The following is a 17,129-nucleotide window of genomic DNA, read 5'->3' as shown; positions in this document are numbered from 1 at the left end:
TCTGGGAGCGTCAGGAATAATGCAGTCGTTTTTAGGGAGGGTCTTTGACATCAGCTCTGGCCTCGATCAGCTTGTTTCTATCACACAGTAAAGCTGTGCACCGTCTGCACTTTGTCAGATCAGGCTTACGTGACTTCAGAAAACTTTGTATCACTGAATTTACTGTATCTACATCTCAACAGAGAAGCCTGGTGAAAGATGTGATTTTTGAACCAGAGGATGTTCGAAAAACTGCTAAATGAACAGTTGTCTGCAAATGTGTACACATTCAGCATCAGCACAGATTTGAAAGACATCAGGTCCTCAAGTTATTCTATTATCTCTCAGAATGGCCACCACAACTGAGATGCCAGAGACATGGGGTGAGATTTAATAGGATGAGAGTTTCAGAAAGTGAGAGATTTGGTAAGAAATCTCCAGTTTTTTTAAAGCGGCAATCATTTACACTGCAAAATTATACTGGTTTTGCAGTGTAAATGATTGCTTAAAAAAAACCTGGAAATCTCTCACTTTCTGAATCTCTCATGCTATTAAATCTCACCCACTATTCCTGGTTACTGGTACACTCTACACCTTACCAACACTTCCAGTTACCTTTCAAACAGCTGCTTCCTGTCAATTCTCCCGATGTGTAAAAAATAATCACTTTGCATGTGCACTGTGGCAGTGATGCGTTCAGTCTGCCAATAATCACTCAATTCTAAAAACAACAACTTATAGTTGACTAAATACTGGAGGGGGGAACCAACCAGCACATATCAACATTCACGTAAAGTTGTATGGATACTGCATTGCGATGTTACACTACCATCAATGTGTTTGTTTCAATAGTAGTAGTTTTACCATTAGATGGCAGCATTCTGAGGTTTACCGCCATCAAATGGTAAACATTCAATGGTGTTCCAATGGTCTCCCCCCAGCCATCCACTCTGCAGTACTTCTGGGCATGTGTGCTGAAGATGTTTGAGCATGTGCACAAAAGGCTTTTTTGCAAATCCACCAATCATATTATTATTTTTTTCCTGTTAAATCTTTTGATGCAATGATAAGTGATGATCACATCAAAAAAATTCAATGATGGAAGCCCAGCCATCATTTTATGGTTGGCTTCTGATGTCCATCCCTAGCCACAGCATGGGACACAGGCTTACAGAGCTCAACCTGTCTATTGTTAATAAGCCCACCCCTTGACTCCTGTGAAACTAGCCAATGGGAGTCTAGGGTTGGGCTTTTGTTTCATGTAAATGTGACACCTGTAATGGGGCCTACACATGTAGTGATGTCTGCCTACTTTCTAAAGCTGGCCATACATCAGAAAGATCGATCTTAAGATTGATTGTGCTCATGATTGTTTACAATTTCCCTTGAAATCCCCGGCAGTCCTTGGTGGTTTTTGTACACACAATCTACACCCAATCCATCATACAATCAGTCATACAATCCATCTGCTGCATGATTGTGTATACAAGATGTGCACACAATCTGCATACAATCCATCTTACAATCGGTCATACAATCCATCTGATGATTGATTGTATGATTGTGTACACAAGATGTGCACACAATCTGCATACAATCCATCTTACAATCAATTGAGATTGTATGATTGGGTACAATATCTTTCTGATGTATGGCCACCTTAAGAGTTCTGACTAGATTGCTTAGAAATTAAGCACAGATCGCTGTGTGTTTATGCCCCATAGGGGTTGTGTTCAGTGGCGGCTCCTACATTTTTGGGGGAGGGGGGCTGCCGCTCTCCTCCCATCCCTGGCGCCTCTCCTATGTTGACAGGCGCCAGGACTGGTGCATGCGCAGTACATATGTTTGTAAGGCCAGCTTCTATGGGCTGCTTCGGCAACAGCCTATAAAAGGAATCTTGGTCCAGGTGCCTGTACAATATAAATTACAGGAACTGGGACCAGCGCGTGCGCATATGCAATTGCCGATTTTGCACGGAAGCCCGCAGAAAGGCGTCCCGGAGGGAGGGAACACCTCCCAATGGGACTGCCTTGGTGACTGGCAGGTCGGACTTCTAATAGGAAGTCACTGCCAGTCACAGTGAAGCCAGTGCAGTCTCACAGACTGCATCTGGCTTCACTATAGTGGCAGATTTTACCTGGGGGGGGGGGGGGGCTGCAGCCCTGCAGCCCATAGGTAAAACCCACCACTGGTTGTGATGCACGTCCCTGCGCGGCGATATCGCTGGGCTAGATATTTCAGGCATGCTTAAGTTATCAAATCATTGCTCGCACTCTCTCTGTTGAGAACACGAGCAGTGACAGTACATCTCTATTGACTAACAGATTGAATGTAAAATAACATCACTTCCACTAATGTATTGTTCATATAGGAACTGTATATGTGTATAAAGGAAATTGTATGCTCTGTGGATAAATTCAGCTGTCAGAAAAAATAAATGTGGATGTTCCTCTTATCTTTCAGGTGTGTACATAGTGTAAGTGTTTACGTTCAGTCTTTACCCCCTTCTGGCAGTGAAACTGTCACACTTCTCCCGTCACTTCCTTTTTAGACTGGAGCGGTCACATGAGAATCAAATACCAAGAGGATGTCTATGGGGGGGAATGGAATGTGGACCATAGTTGCCTACCCTCCTGCATTTTGCAGGAGACTTCCTGAAATAACAGCAATCTCCCTCTCTCCCTCATTAGTCTAGCAATCTCCCTCATTTCACCTAGCCCACATTACACTGTTAAATTTTTTGGGGAAAAGGGAATGGGAGATAGATATATTTACATTGAATCATTAGTACTATTTCCCAGCACTTTAGAAAGTATAGTAGCTCTTACTAACTGCTTTGGGGCTCATCTACATTTGTATATAAGTCATTTTAAAAGATTCCTCTCGTATGTAGCAGTACACACCCACGCTTGTAGGTGCCATGTTCACAAACTCTTTTCAAAGTCTCTCCATATATGGAACTAGACATGCCTTTTGGGAGGAGCATGACACGCCTCCTCAATGGGGCACTGTGCAAAATTCTATTACTGACTATACTCTCCCTGAAACTAGTTTTCAGAAGTAGGCAAGTATGATGTGGACACCATGAATATACATACAGCATTCCTGAAAACCTAATAGTACTCTTATTAATATTTTATTTTATTTACTCTTAGTAATATTTTAATAGATAAAATATAATGCAGTAGATGAAACTCAGTGCCATGTGTTAAATTGTATTCCTTCTGCCTCCCAAATATAAGTTAAATTGAATCTTCCTCCCTGCTTCTTCTATATATGACATTTCTTTCTTAACAGTTATAATATGGGTGGGTGCTATGGGTACAGTTGTCTCGGGCCCGGGCCATGGCTACGGGGGGCGGGATTTTGTCAGTCCCGGGCCCCACAATTTCTGATGGCAGCCCTGCAAATCAGTACTGCCCCAACACACAGTATGGGCCTGATTCATACCGGTTTGCTAGGTGGCGTATGTTCGCAGCCTAGCAAATAGGTAAACGTCACCTGAAAGAGCATGCGAGGGGATGTGTCCTGTAACACATCCCCTTGTATACAGCAGCACGGCCGTAAAATCATTCGATGGTCACTCACCATTGAATGATTTTTCTGCCGTTCTCTAATAAAAGGATGTCCTTGTGTTTCCCCCCTATGTCCCTATAGATTGTAAGCTTGCAGCAGGGCCCTCCTACCTCCAAGTCTGTCTGTTGTTACCCAGTTTGTTTTATCACTGTCTACTATTGTAAAGCGCAACGGAATCTGCTGCGCTATATAAGACACTGTAACGGAATCTGCTGCACTATATAAGAAACTGTGACAGAATCTGCTGCGCTATATAAGAAACTGTAACGGAATCTGCTGCGCTATATAAGAAACTGTAACGGAATCTGCTGCACTATATAAGACACTGTGACGGAATCTGCTGCGCTATATAAGAAACTGTAACGGAATCTGCTGCACTATATAAGACGCTGTAACGGAATCTGCTGCGCTATATAAGACGCTGTAACGTAATCTGCTGCGCTATATAAGACACTGTAACGGAATCTGCTGCACTATATAAGACACTGTAACGGAATCTGCTGCGCTATATAAGACGCTGTAACGGAATCTGCTGCGCTATATAAGACACTGTAACGGAATCTGCTGCACTATATAAGAAACTGTGACGGAATCTGCTGCGCTATATAGGAAACTGTAACGGAATCTGCTGCACTATATAAGACACTGTAACGGAATCTGCTGCACTATATAAGAAACTGTGACGGAATCTGCTGCGCTATATAAGAAACTGTAACGGAATCTGCTGCACTATATAAGACACTGTAACCGAATCTGCTGCGCTATATAAGACACTGTAACGGAATCTGCTGCACCATATAAGAAACTGTGACGGAATCTGCTGCGCTATATAAGACACTGTAACGGAATCTGCTGCGCTATATAAGACGCTGTAACGGAATCTTCTGCACTATAGAAGACGCTGTAACGGAATCTGCTGCGCTATATAAGAAACTGTAACGGAATCTGCTGCGCTATATAAGAAACTGTAAATAAATAAATCAGCATAAAAGGACACGTCTGTATAAATGCATAAAGGTGCTTTTCCACCCGGTTCCAGCCTTGCCTGAACATGTGACTGTCCCACTGAGAGGGTGGGCCACTGTTTTCAAGAAAAAGAGCACTACCTGAAGTGTACGGACTGCAAGGCACCCTGCAATGTAGTGCACTTCGTTCTGCTACTATTAGTATCTATTCTATACAGTGCGCGCCATTCTTCAAGCACCAGTATCCATTTTACCTAGTGAACTTCAGTCTGCAAGTACCAGGAACCATTCTGCTAAGTGCACTTCAGTCTGCAAGTACCAGTATCCATTCTGCACAATACACTTTAGTTGGCTAATACCAGTATTCATTGTACTGAGGGCCTGATTCTGATCTGCTCGGTAAGCTGCAAATCTTGTAATTTACCAAGCAGTTGTGGTGCTGCCCCGCCAAATCTCCACTCCCCCACCACCGTATCCTCTCGCAACCACGCGAGGGTATGTGTTACAAACAAACGTCCAAATGACAGCTTCTGCAATGTACTTTTTTACTTTGAGCTGTGACAGATTTAACTTTTACTCTGAATTGTGACAGTTTTTAGCCCACAAACTCTCCACCCTCCCCCAGTCCTATCTGCTCCCACCTCCAACCTCTGACTTCACAACTCCCTCTCTCCATATCCAGCAAGTTTGAAACAGATCAGTGTCCCTGCAAAAATTACTTTCATTTTCTGTTATGACATCTTTTAGCACACAAAAGAGTAAATTGGTCTGTCGAGTGGCCTCTAGTGGTTAGTGTTGGTACCTCATAGAGATTAGGAGTTGCTAGCCATATTTATTTAATTATACCTATTTATTTTATTTCTTTACAGGTTTTTTAAATTAAATACTACCATGTGGGCATTGCTGCTGCTGCTGTCCTGTGCCATTCCCCCTCCTTCTCTTCAGCGGCTGGTAGAGGGAGGGGAACATGGAACCCACTGGGGCAGAGGAGTCCCTGCTTCCATTGGAGCCAGTTCCGGGTCCCAGAAGACACACCAGTGTCGATGAGAAGGCGAAGGCTACATACTTGAGACCCGGCGGCATCAAGGCAGAGGAATCCCGCCACCACTGGAGCTCCACCACGACCCAGGAGACATGCCATGCTTCGGGCTCACCCCACTTTATAAAAACAACCCCTCTCTGATGTGGATAGTGGGGGTATGAACAGGTCGGGAGGACGCGTATTTGCATACGATGTGATCAGCAGGCAGTGCCTCCGTGAAACTACATAAGTACCCAAAACACAAACCCCTGCTCTTCCTCCCCTCACCACTCCTTCCTCTTTTACCCCCTCCCTTATTTCCCTGCCCCCCCCCCCCCCCCCTGCCTCTCTCTCTCACTCCCCCTCTGTCTCATCTATCCTCTCTATTTTACTCTCCTTCCCCATCTATTTCGCTCTGAGGGTGTGATGTATTATGATTGAACAGAGCTGCCTTTTGCGAAGCCAACAACACTGGGTAAGGGATCTCCCTCACCTCCTACACCCGCGAGCCTCCTGCTACATTGATTCCCAAGATCCTCCTCCCTGCACCCGGAAGGTGAAGTCACTGTTGTTAGGGAGGAGGAGGTCACTGCATCCGGAGAACACACCAGTAGGCTGCCGGGACAGCAGATGAGGGGGGTTAGTGCAGGTGGTGTGGAGCAATGGGGTTCATCGGTATGCTGTGGGATGCAGTAAGAAGCCCATAGGCTTCTATAGGGTAATGCCAGAAAAATCTTCAGCTGGCATTCCCTCCACAGTGGACGATTAGAAATTGCCATTTTATTCTTTAGTATATCCTGCCCTTTGTCTCTCGCTCCCAGCACGCTTTCTTCTGCCCCTGTAAGGGGGATTGTATTAATAATGGTGGGAGGCTTTTTCAAAATTTTGTTATGGGACCCACAAAGTTCCAGTTACACCCCTGCTCTGTAGCCTGGTATATCACCTGCAATCACCCCACAGCAAAACCCTTTGGTACTCAGTCACCACCCCTGTAAAGGGAAATGCATCATCAGGTCTCCTAGCCTAATACCCAATCTGTGCCTCTGATTTCCAATTTCCCGTCATTGTCCCTGATTTCTTCCTAAATCTATCGTTTTGTCACTGTTACCAGTACTAGTTTTCTGTAAAAACGTGTCCAGGAACTCTTTGTACAGTATATGTGGGGGTGGGGCTATTTAAAAAACATTGATCTATAAACAGGTTTTTAATAAACCGAAACATAGAAGTTCAGCATTGCTTCTTTTTTCTTCAAGTACATGAGTGCCACCTGCTCCCTGCTGATATATATATATGTATATGTAAAGCAGAATCCCCGGCACTCCTGTGTCCTGGTCAGGGGTAACTGGCTTAGGTGCTCTCCTTTAGGGGTAGCAAACCCTATATACAGTGACAAAGGGGAAGGTGGCACACATAAGACTCCATTAAAGCAAAAGGTGCAAGTGCATTTACAGTGACATTTTGGGGTTTGAGGAAGGGGATACGATCCCCAAAATGTCACACTAAATGCACTTGCACTTGTTGCTTTAATAGAGTCTTAGGAGTGCCACCTACCTCCTTTTTTTGCTGATTATATCATATTTAATGAGAGATTCACATGATTTGGTCGACATAGGTTTTTCATGTTAATTCTTTAACCCCTTCCCGACATATGACGTACATGTACGTCATATGTCGGTTGCGGGGGAATCAAGCCAGCTCACGGAGTGAGCTGGCTTGAAAGAGAGCAGGTAATGGCTGTATATTACAGCCAGGTACCTGCTCTCACGGCCACGAGCGGCGAGTACGCCGATCGTGGCCGTTTAACCCTTTAAGCACCGCGGGCAAAGCGCCCGCAGTGCTTAAATAGCTGATCGGAGGAGGGGCGCACCCCTCCGGCGCCGATCGGGGCCCCCCGCGGCGAGATCGGAGGGTGACGATCGGTTGCCATGGCAGCCAGGGGTCTAATGTAGACCCCTGTGCTGGCCATGTCAGCATTCCTATTACATCCTGCCTGAGGCAGGATGTAATAGGAAGTGCTGAAAATCACTATGTTCAGCCATAGAGCTCTATGGCTGAACCTAGTACAGGCGATCGCGCCCCCTAGTGGTCAAGTACACTAGGGGGCCTTGTAGTAAAAGTAAAAAAAAAAAAAAAATAAAGTTTAAAAATAAAAAACAAATAAAAAAATATTAAAAGTTCAAATCACCCCCCTTTCCCCATTTCACAAATAAAAATAAATAAAAAATAACAAAAATAAACATATTTGGTATCGCCGCATTCCTAAAAGTCCGATCTATTAAAATATAACATTAGTTATCCCGCACGGTTAAAGGCGTAAACGGAAAAAAATTCCCAACGCCAAAACTACGTTTTTTGGTCGCATCGCCTACCCCAAAAAAAGTAACTAAAAGAGATCAGAAAGTCGCACATATCCCATAATGGTATTAATTAAAAAGTACACTTCAGCCCGCAAAAAATGAGCCCTCACCCAGGTCCGTAGGTGGAAAAATAAAAAAGTTATAAGCCGCAGAACATGGCGACGCGACGCAAATTAGAAAAAACGTAAAATTTTCTATTTTTTTTTTTTTAGTGGTAAAACGTAACGAAAACTATATAAGTTTGGTGTCACCGGAATCGTAACGACCCATAGAATAAAGATAACCCATCATTTTAAACGAACTATGAACTCCAAAAAAAAGTAACCAGCGCAAAATTGTGGAATTGCGTTTTTTTTTCTTTTTACCCCACATTGAATTATTTCCTGATTCCCCAGAATATTATACGGTATAGTAAATGGTATCATTAAAAAGTACAACTTGTCCCGCAAAAAAAAAGCCCTCATGTGTCTATATAGCCGGAAAATTAAAAAAGTTACGCTTATTTGAACGCGAGAAAAAAAAAAAAAAAAGTTAACAAAAAACGCCCCGTCGGGAAAGGGTTAAACCGCCTTGTTCTTACTGCACCATCCATGTCGGCATAGAGGGAGAATATACTGTAATAAAGCACGAAGCATGGTGAGCATAGTGAGTATACACTTTACTCCAGTGATCTCCAACCTGTAGCTCGTGAGCAACCGCTAGCTCACAGTCATAATGTGGCTAGCTCACCTCTTCCTATTGCATGTTGACACTTTTGGGGTAGACCTATTGACTGTCTATACCAGGGGTGGGGAACCTTTTTCGTGCCGAGGGCCGTTTGTATGGGGAAAAAATCCTTCGGGGGCCATATGTAAAAATTTCTTGTACAAATTGTCCTGCTGCAGCCGCCCCACGCTCCGGCGGCTGCCGCTGAATAGGACTGACAGTCTCCGGCTGCTATTGATTAAGAGGAATCTCGCAAGAACTATCGATCTCTCATGAGAATAGCCCTGTATTAGACTATCGGCAAAGCCGCCAGGTGGGTGGGCGGGCCACTCAGACCGGCTACGGGGGCCGCATACGGCCCCCGGGCCTGAGGTTCCCCACCCCTGGTCTATACACTGTACATTTATCAACTAGATCCAATATGCCACAAACTTAGCAGGAGTGGCAGCTTCACAGCGATTGTAAAGGATGATAAAACAAAGAAAATATAGAATGGAAACATAATAGCTTAAATGGAGAGACAGTGAATTAATAGCTAATAAAATTGAACAAATATTTTCACCTTCACATTTAACAGATTAAATGGAAATATGAATTATTTATGTGATGCAAATTGATACTGTAATAATGCAAATAGATTGAAGTAGAAATATTTCTACATTGGCATGAGGGGTTAAAGGGGCATACACACAGTGACAGTGATATATTGGCTATGCCCAATTTTGACTACATGCACTTGCAATTTTGACTATCTGAAATTTGGCATATGGCCAAATACACTGTATGCAACATAGTCAAAATTGGCTGCACAATCTATTTTTACTTGCGATCAGAGCTGGCCCTAGCCTAATTGACGCCCTAGGCAAGATTTTGGCTGGTGCCCCCTAGCACCGCCACTAGTTCCGCCTCTGACCCTGCTCCCCTTTCCCAGCACCATCAACCCTCATTATAGCAGTCATCATTTTGGTGCTCCTACCCGCAATATTTTAAATAGAAACAGTGCACACATTCGATGAGCAGCCCAAACAGGGGTGTGTTCTTGCTGGGAAGGGGCATGGCCAATAGTACCCCCAATTCAAATTATGCCACACAGTAGTGCTACTTTATTCACATTATATCATGCGATGGTGTCCCTTATTCACATTACATCACACAGTAGTACCACTTTACCTTATGTACATTGCTCCTCACATTATTCACATTATACCCTTAGAAAAAAATCCTGAGAAAATATTGTATTTTAAGCAACTCCATGGCCACACTGCAACCCAGCACAAAGCAGTGTGTGCTGGGCAGAGGAGAAGAGCTGCAGCTGCTGCTGTCACTTAAGGGAAGGGGGCCCGGGGCCCCTTCCATCAGACTTTGACCTGGGTAATTTGTACCCCCTACCCCTTTGTCTCGGCACCCCTGATAATACCACACAGTAATGCCCCTTACACATGACACACATTATTAATGTCCTTATAACCATAATGCCCCTTACACATTATGCCAACCTTTATTAATGCCCTTCATACAAATAATGACACACATAATGCCCCTTACACATATGTTGCACATTATTAATGCCCTTATACACATGACACAGATAATGCCTGTTACACATATGTCGCACATTATTAATGCATTCATACATGACACACATAATGCCCCTTGCACATATGCCGAACACTATTGCACAACCCACCCACCCGCAGACAGCACTCGCACAGCCGCTAACACTGTGACCTCTGCTTGGATACAGATGTTTCCTCATACATCTTGCACAACCAACCCACCCACAGACAGCACTCGCACAGCCGCTAAAGGCCCCCATACACTACGCAATTTGGCCCCGATTTCACCCGATTCTGGAGGATTGGGCCGAGAAATTGGGTGAAATTGGCCAAATTGCGTAGGGTATGACATCTGATCTGATGCGCGGTCCCCCCACTCCCAGCCTGCTCCTGACACCACCCCCCCCCCCCCGGATTTTTACATGTGATAATTCGCATCCGATTTATCACATGTAAAAAAATGCCATATCTTATCAAGATCCCCCGGGGAGCTGCCCGGGAAGCTCAGGGGAAATCGGGACAAGTCGCCCTAGTGTATGGGGGCCTTAACACTGTGACCTCTGCCTCTGCTTGGATACAGATGTTTCCTCATACATCTTGTCTCAATAGGCCATGAAGCTGCTAACGTTGGGTGCCTTTTTTGCTGAAAATTCATCTTATTTGCATTGTTATGACACACAAGGAGCTTCCAATGATTAAAATGATATGTTGCATAAATATATTCTGTGTGCGACTGTGGCTGTACCTGCATACGGAATGCTATGCTACAGTGATTTCCATGAATACACTATTTCATATGCAGATACAGCCTCACACACAGAATATAGGCATGCTGCATATCATTTTAATCAGCAGAAGCTGCTGATGCCCCTATGCATTCCAAATGCCCTAGGCCAGTGGTAGCCAACCCTAGCCCTCGAGAGCTACCAACAGTTCACATTTTCCAGAAAACCTAGCTGCTGCACTCATTAATCACTGACACATTTTAAAAGATCCACAGATGGAGCTAATTAGCTCACTTGTGATTCTGTGAGGAGACCTGCAAAACATGCACTGTTGGTAGCTCTCGAGGACTAGGGTTGGCTACCCCAGGTCTAGGCAATTGCCTAGTTTGCCTATGCCTAAGGCCAGCTCTGCTTGCGATGCCAACCTCGCATCGGTATTGCAAGGGGTACAAACATGCCCTTAATGTTCTTTTGCCATTTCTCCTATCGCCACATTGCGGTCTCCATGGCACAAGGAGTCAGAAGTGTGAAATATAACGCTGTTGACATGTTTGATGCCTACGCAGTACACAGAAAAAGTGCCGGTTGTGGCCTATCCACATCCAACTGTTCATTAGCCTCAATCTATATGAAGCAGCACATATAAAGGCTTGTACCTACTGTGATTATCAGGAAAAAAAACAGGTCCTAAGTACTGCAGTTTCATTGCACTAAATAGCACCAGCACGCCACCTTGTGGCAGAGTACTGTGTATGATTAGGACAATATAAACATTCTGATTCTGATATGTAAATTTACCAGCATTAGATTTCATTCTCGATAATATTCTCAGCCATAAAATCTCAGTAATTTATGAAACACAAAACACGGCAGACTTTGATCAAACACACGGTTAAACAAACATGTATGAACCAATGCATCATTGGCCAAACTCAGCAGGACTTTCCATAGGCAGCACTAGAACATGAAAATTTGCCAAGATTACTTTCTGCAAACATAAACATAAATCGTCTCAAAATGCACTTTTGAGTGGAGTGTTTGAAAAAGCATGCTGGGATCAGTCCGAGCTGTGCAGTGATTCTTTGTGTAAAAGTCAAGGGTTAAACATAAAAAAAAACTCCATGGGGGCCCCCCTCCTAAACATAACCAGCCTCCTCCAGGGCATCCAAGTGCTACAGTCTGTCACCCCTGTGGGTAGCAAGTTCATAGCTTTCAAGTGTTAAAAATAGAATTAATATTATATTTCACTGGTGTAATTACAGATTCCAGCAAACCCACCAGTAAAACAAATATTACAAGAAAGACAAAACACACCATGAAAGTATAGCTTTAGTAAACACTCTGACACTTACACATATTTACCTACATCCCCGATAGCCAGCGCCGGCTCTTACCTCTGTGGTCTGAGCTGCCGGTCCCCACCGCGGGGCAGGCGCATGAGCAGTAACTTCTTTGGTATTGTGCCTGCACTGGCCCCCAGCCTCAATGGGCTGCTTTTGCAGCAGTCCCCAGAGGCATATTCAGGGTCCCGGGTCTGGCGCATGCGCAGTATCCTCCCCGTACTGTGCATGCGCGGAACATGGTTTTTATGGGCTCATAAAACTCATGTAGAGGGAACACATGATCGTCCAATATTTTTCTTAAATAAATTTTCAATTAAAGTTACGTATTATCCTAAATCATGTTATACGTATGTAAAGATGCCCCACAAAAAGAGTCTTCTTTTCCTCTTTTTTTTTTTTACCCTTGGAATACTGTGAGCAGCATTACCTCCCAAGCTGGTGGAGCCCAGTGCTGGTTTAAAAAATGCGGGGGACCACCCTATGTCCTTTCCCCCCCATATTTGTGGAACCAGGACCAACCCAAGAGCCTGGAGCTTTTTCTTTAAATTCAGGGGAATCCTATGCATTGCCCCCCTGTATTTTTAGAAACAGAACTGGTTCAAAGAGGGGAGGCGGTCATTTGGTCTACAGCATGATGGTCGACAGTCATTAGGTCGACACCATTAGGAAAAGGTCGAGGTCAACATAGGAAAAGGTCAACATGGTTCTAGGTCAAAAGGTCATTAGTTCGACAGGTCATTAGTTCGACAATGTCTAGGTCGACAGTCAAAAGGTCGACATGGCGTTTTTCACAGTTTTTTTGTGCCGACAGGCGGATTTTCATGCCCTACCATCCACTAGGGCATGGTGGAGAATTAAATAGTGTGCTGAGCGCAGCAAAGCACCGTGCCCGAGGCATAGCGAGCGATGTGAGGGGATGCGGTGCACTTCAAACTGTGTCCATGTCGACTGTGTTGACATTCAGGTAAAAAACAGTGAAAAACCCCATGTCGACATTTTGACTGTCGACATAGACATCGTCGAACTAATGACCTTTTCCCATGTCGACCTTCTCCTATGTCGACCATCATGCTGTAAACCAAATGATCCCAACCCCCTCAAAGAGAGCAGTGCTAGTTTTGCTTAGGAGGGCGGAACCCAAGCAGGTTTTTTTTTTATATTTAACCCTTGCATTATCTTTACACAAAGAAGCGCTGCATGTATCGAACTTATCCGCGTGGACTTCATGTTCAGCAGGGTTTGGCTGCCAGCAAATACAAATACTTACACCATAGGAAAACTGTGTACATTTGTAGTGAGCAGTTTAAACTTGGTTGAAAAACAAATGATAGTATATTTACCCCTTGAGTTAGAGGCAAACCCAAAAGCAGGCCCATCTAGGAATCCTTAGCAAACTGCACATCTGCTGGATCTGTATGGTGCCCCAGTTTGTGCCATATTTTCCTTATCCATGAAATAGGTGTTTCTGGGTGTCAACTGGGTAGATACTTTGCAAATGCACGTAAGTGAGACGTTTCATTGGAGTGTCATTGGAATATTGCCAGGCAAGAGGACAGGGGTTACAGAGTGCATGGGCCCAGGTAGGACTGAGGGCCTTGATGTACCAGGCATGGTATAATTATAGCCATTCAGTTGGCATGACCACAACCCCCTCTATATGCATCGTCTTCAAAATGGCCACTCCCACACACCATTACACCGAGGTGGCCCTGGCTAATTTCCGGATGATATTAGCGGATGCAATAAACATGAATAAAAATGCCTTATTAAAATTACAGGTCATTATGATGAATAAACATGTTTGCTTGGCAATTTTCACACATATTTTGCCAAATTCAGGTCGCAATCAAAGGGTTAAGACTGAAGATTTCACGAACATCTGATGTGGAAACGGTCTTGTGAGAATCAGAACCACTAATGCCCATGACGATCTTGGCGACGGGCACTGTGATAAATTTTCGGAATCTAAACTAAATATGTGAAAAATCCAAATAAGCAGCCCAAAAATATTCAGCCAGGTCTTAAATGCAATAGAATAGCCCCATAGAATCACTGAGAGACCTATACAAGTGACAGGACCAATGATAAATAATGCAGAGTTAGTCATAGTAATAATGCTAGCAGACATTTACTGGCAGTTGTGTCCTACAAATACCAACAAAAAGAGAACCCTTTGAGCTATATTTGCATTGTACAAAGCACTGACTTATGACAGTTGAAAGCCTAATGATATGATTGAGTAGTGACTCTTCTAAGAGTCCTGTATTCATGCGTCACCTGCAGACCTGGCAGAACCAGTCTGACCTTGCTGGGATGGCACTAGAGAATGGTGTCCAGTAAGGAGTAGAGAATCAGGACTTTACCTGGAAGTCTTGCTGCAATTAACAGTACAAATGCAGTGTTAGCAATTGTTACTACTGATATGCTGAAGTCAGCTGCCATGGTCAGTAATGCTATTTATTTATTTATTTACAGTTTCTTATAGCGCAGCAAAATTCATTGCGCTTTACAACAGGAAACAGTGATGAAACAAACTGGGTAGTAGGGCCCTGCTCGTAAGTTTACAATCCCATTCAATGGATTTAACAATAACATTTTAAAATGTGTAGGACTCTTTCAAGAAAAACAGAAGAACCCGTATTTTTATCTGAAAAAAAAGAACTGACCAAATTGGCATCCATCATTGTTTATTCCATATTTAAATAGAAATCAGACTTGACAATTGATTTTTGATTGAACAGAATATTTGAAAAAATTAAAAAAAATTAAAATGGCACGGCCAAAATGTGGCCTTTTATAGAACACTTGATTGCACAACCGTTAGAGGCAATCACTGCAATCAAGTGATTTCTGCATCTGTCAACAGCCTTATTTTGGTTCATTCTTTCTGACAAAATCCTTCTTAGATGGGCAAAACCATGTGCACTGCAGGTGGGGCAGGTGTTATATTTGGGTGGGGTTTTACTTCAAAGTGAGATCTATATTGCAGTGTAAAAATAAAGCAGTCAGTATTTTCCCTGCACAGAAACAAAATTATTCACCCAAATCGAATTCTCTTCGCACGTTACATCTGCCCCCCCCCTGCAGTGCACATGGTTTTGTCCATCTAAGAAGGATTTTGTCAGACAGAATGAACCAAAATAAGGCCCAGGATGGCACACTCTTCCTTAGCAAACTGCTCCAGTGGTCTCCATGTTGATGGATGTCTTCTTCATAGTGCAATCTCTTTGCATAGATATTTAATAGGCTTCAGTCCAGAGCTCACAGGCCACTTCAGAGTAATCATACAACAAATGTTAAATCAATGTATTGGTGTATCACAGCTCACAGGTGCATGGAAGGGAGAGGTTAATCTAGACTAGAACAAACAAAATCCCCCAGCATAATGCAGTGGACCAGCTAGAGACATAAATCCTACATACTAATAGTAATGGAGAGATCTCCGATACATATATTGGCAAACATAAGGTAAGCCACCAGTCACGATAGGACATGATAGGACGTCTCTGCTCTGGTGTTCCTACACTACGTGATATTAGCACCTATTTTGGGTAATACATTTATATATTTCTAAACTGAACCAACTCACCCGGAGGCACCCCAGTACCCGCTCATATGGCACTACAAGGATCAGCATAGAAATGTAAATGTATAAGATTGAGGTGGCTATTTTGGAAGAGCAGAATAGACTAGGACACAGGTTCTCATACTCGGTCCTCATGACCACACACAGTGCATGGTTTGCAGGTTTCCTCACAGAATCACAAGTGAAATAATTAGCTTTACCTGTGGATCTTTTAAAATGTGTCAATGAGTAATGAGTGCACCTGTTGGGTGACCTGGAAATCATCAACTGTGTGAGGACCGAGTTTAAGAACCCTTGTTTTAGTATATGCATGCGCCCAAGCTGCCCATGCGAAGGTTTCTGCAAAAAGACGCAGATCAGAATTGCATGTAGAGCCATCATTTCTGGGTGATAACTGGGTGAGAGCTGGGTGGTTACCCAGGTGTAGATATGTCACAGTCAGGGACAGGACATTAACACCGATGGCCATTTTCAAATAAAGATGCTCACATCCATAGGGTTGGTGGTGCAAAGTCCCATGGTGTGTCCTTGTACGGACAGCGGCAAATTTGTGCCACAGCTTGTGGACGTCTGAGCAGAACAACCATCAGCAGCAGCATTCACATAAAGATACAGTAGCTGCTCCTACAAGAGAGGCCACCTCTGAATCAGCCTCTATAGCTTTTAATTGAATTGCTCTCAGGAGAAATGAAGCAATAAGGCTACCAACAGCTGTGTCCACATCTGTATGGGTATATTACCAAGCACACCGATTGCATTTTATAGATCTGTAACATGCGAAGAACAAAAAGCAGATTTTGTTCTACAATAGCTTCCTACTCCAACTACCATACCGGTGTCGCTATGCTCCCTGCAGTTACACACTCCATGCTAATCTTCCTCCAAGATTCTTATTTGGCCATTACACAGAAGCAGTGATAGTCTACTGCAGTGGTTCTCAACCTCGGTCCTCAGGAACCCCCAACAGTTCACATTTTCCAGGTCACTGGGCAGGTGCACTCATTATTCACTGACACATTTTAAAAGATCACAGGTGGAGCTAATTTTTCCACCTGTGATTCTGTGAGGAGACCTGCAAAACGTGAACTGTTGGTGGTACTTTAGGACTGAGGTTGAGAACCACTGGTCTACTGCATCAGGAGGGCATGAAGATGCAACTATTGGACACCCACCAGTTGATCATTGACTTTCCGAGTAACACTTTGGGTTGAGCAGTATGGCCATAGGAAGTAATGTAGCCAATGGCTTCAGTGAGTTTCATGTTCGCTCGAGGAGGGAAGAGGGCAGGCAGGGTGCTGCAGCAGGGGTCTGGCCAG

This window comes from Crinia signifera, chromosome 6, assembly GCF_055691185.1.
Source record: "Crinia signifera chromosome 6, ASM5569118v1, whole genome shotgun sequence".
NCBI classification, from domain to species: Eukaryota; Metazoa; Chordata; class Amphibia; order Anura; family Myobatrachidae; genus Crinia; species Crinia signifera.
This window is presented reverse-complemented; position numbering follows the sequence as displayed.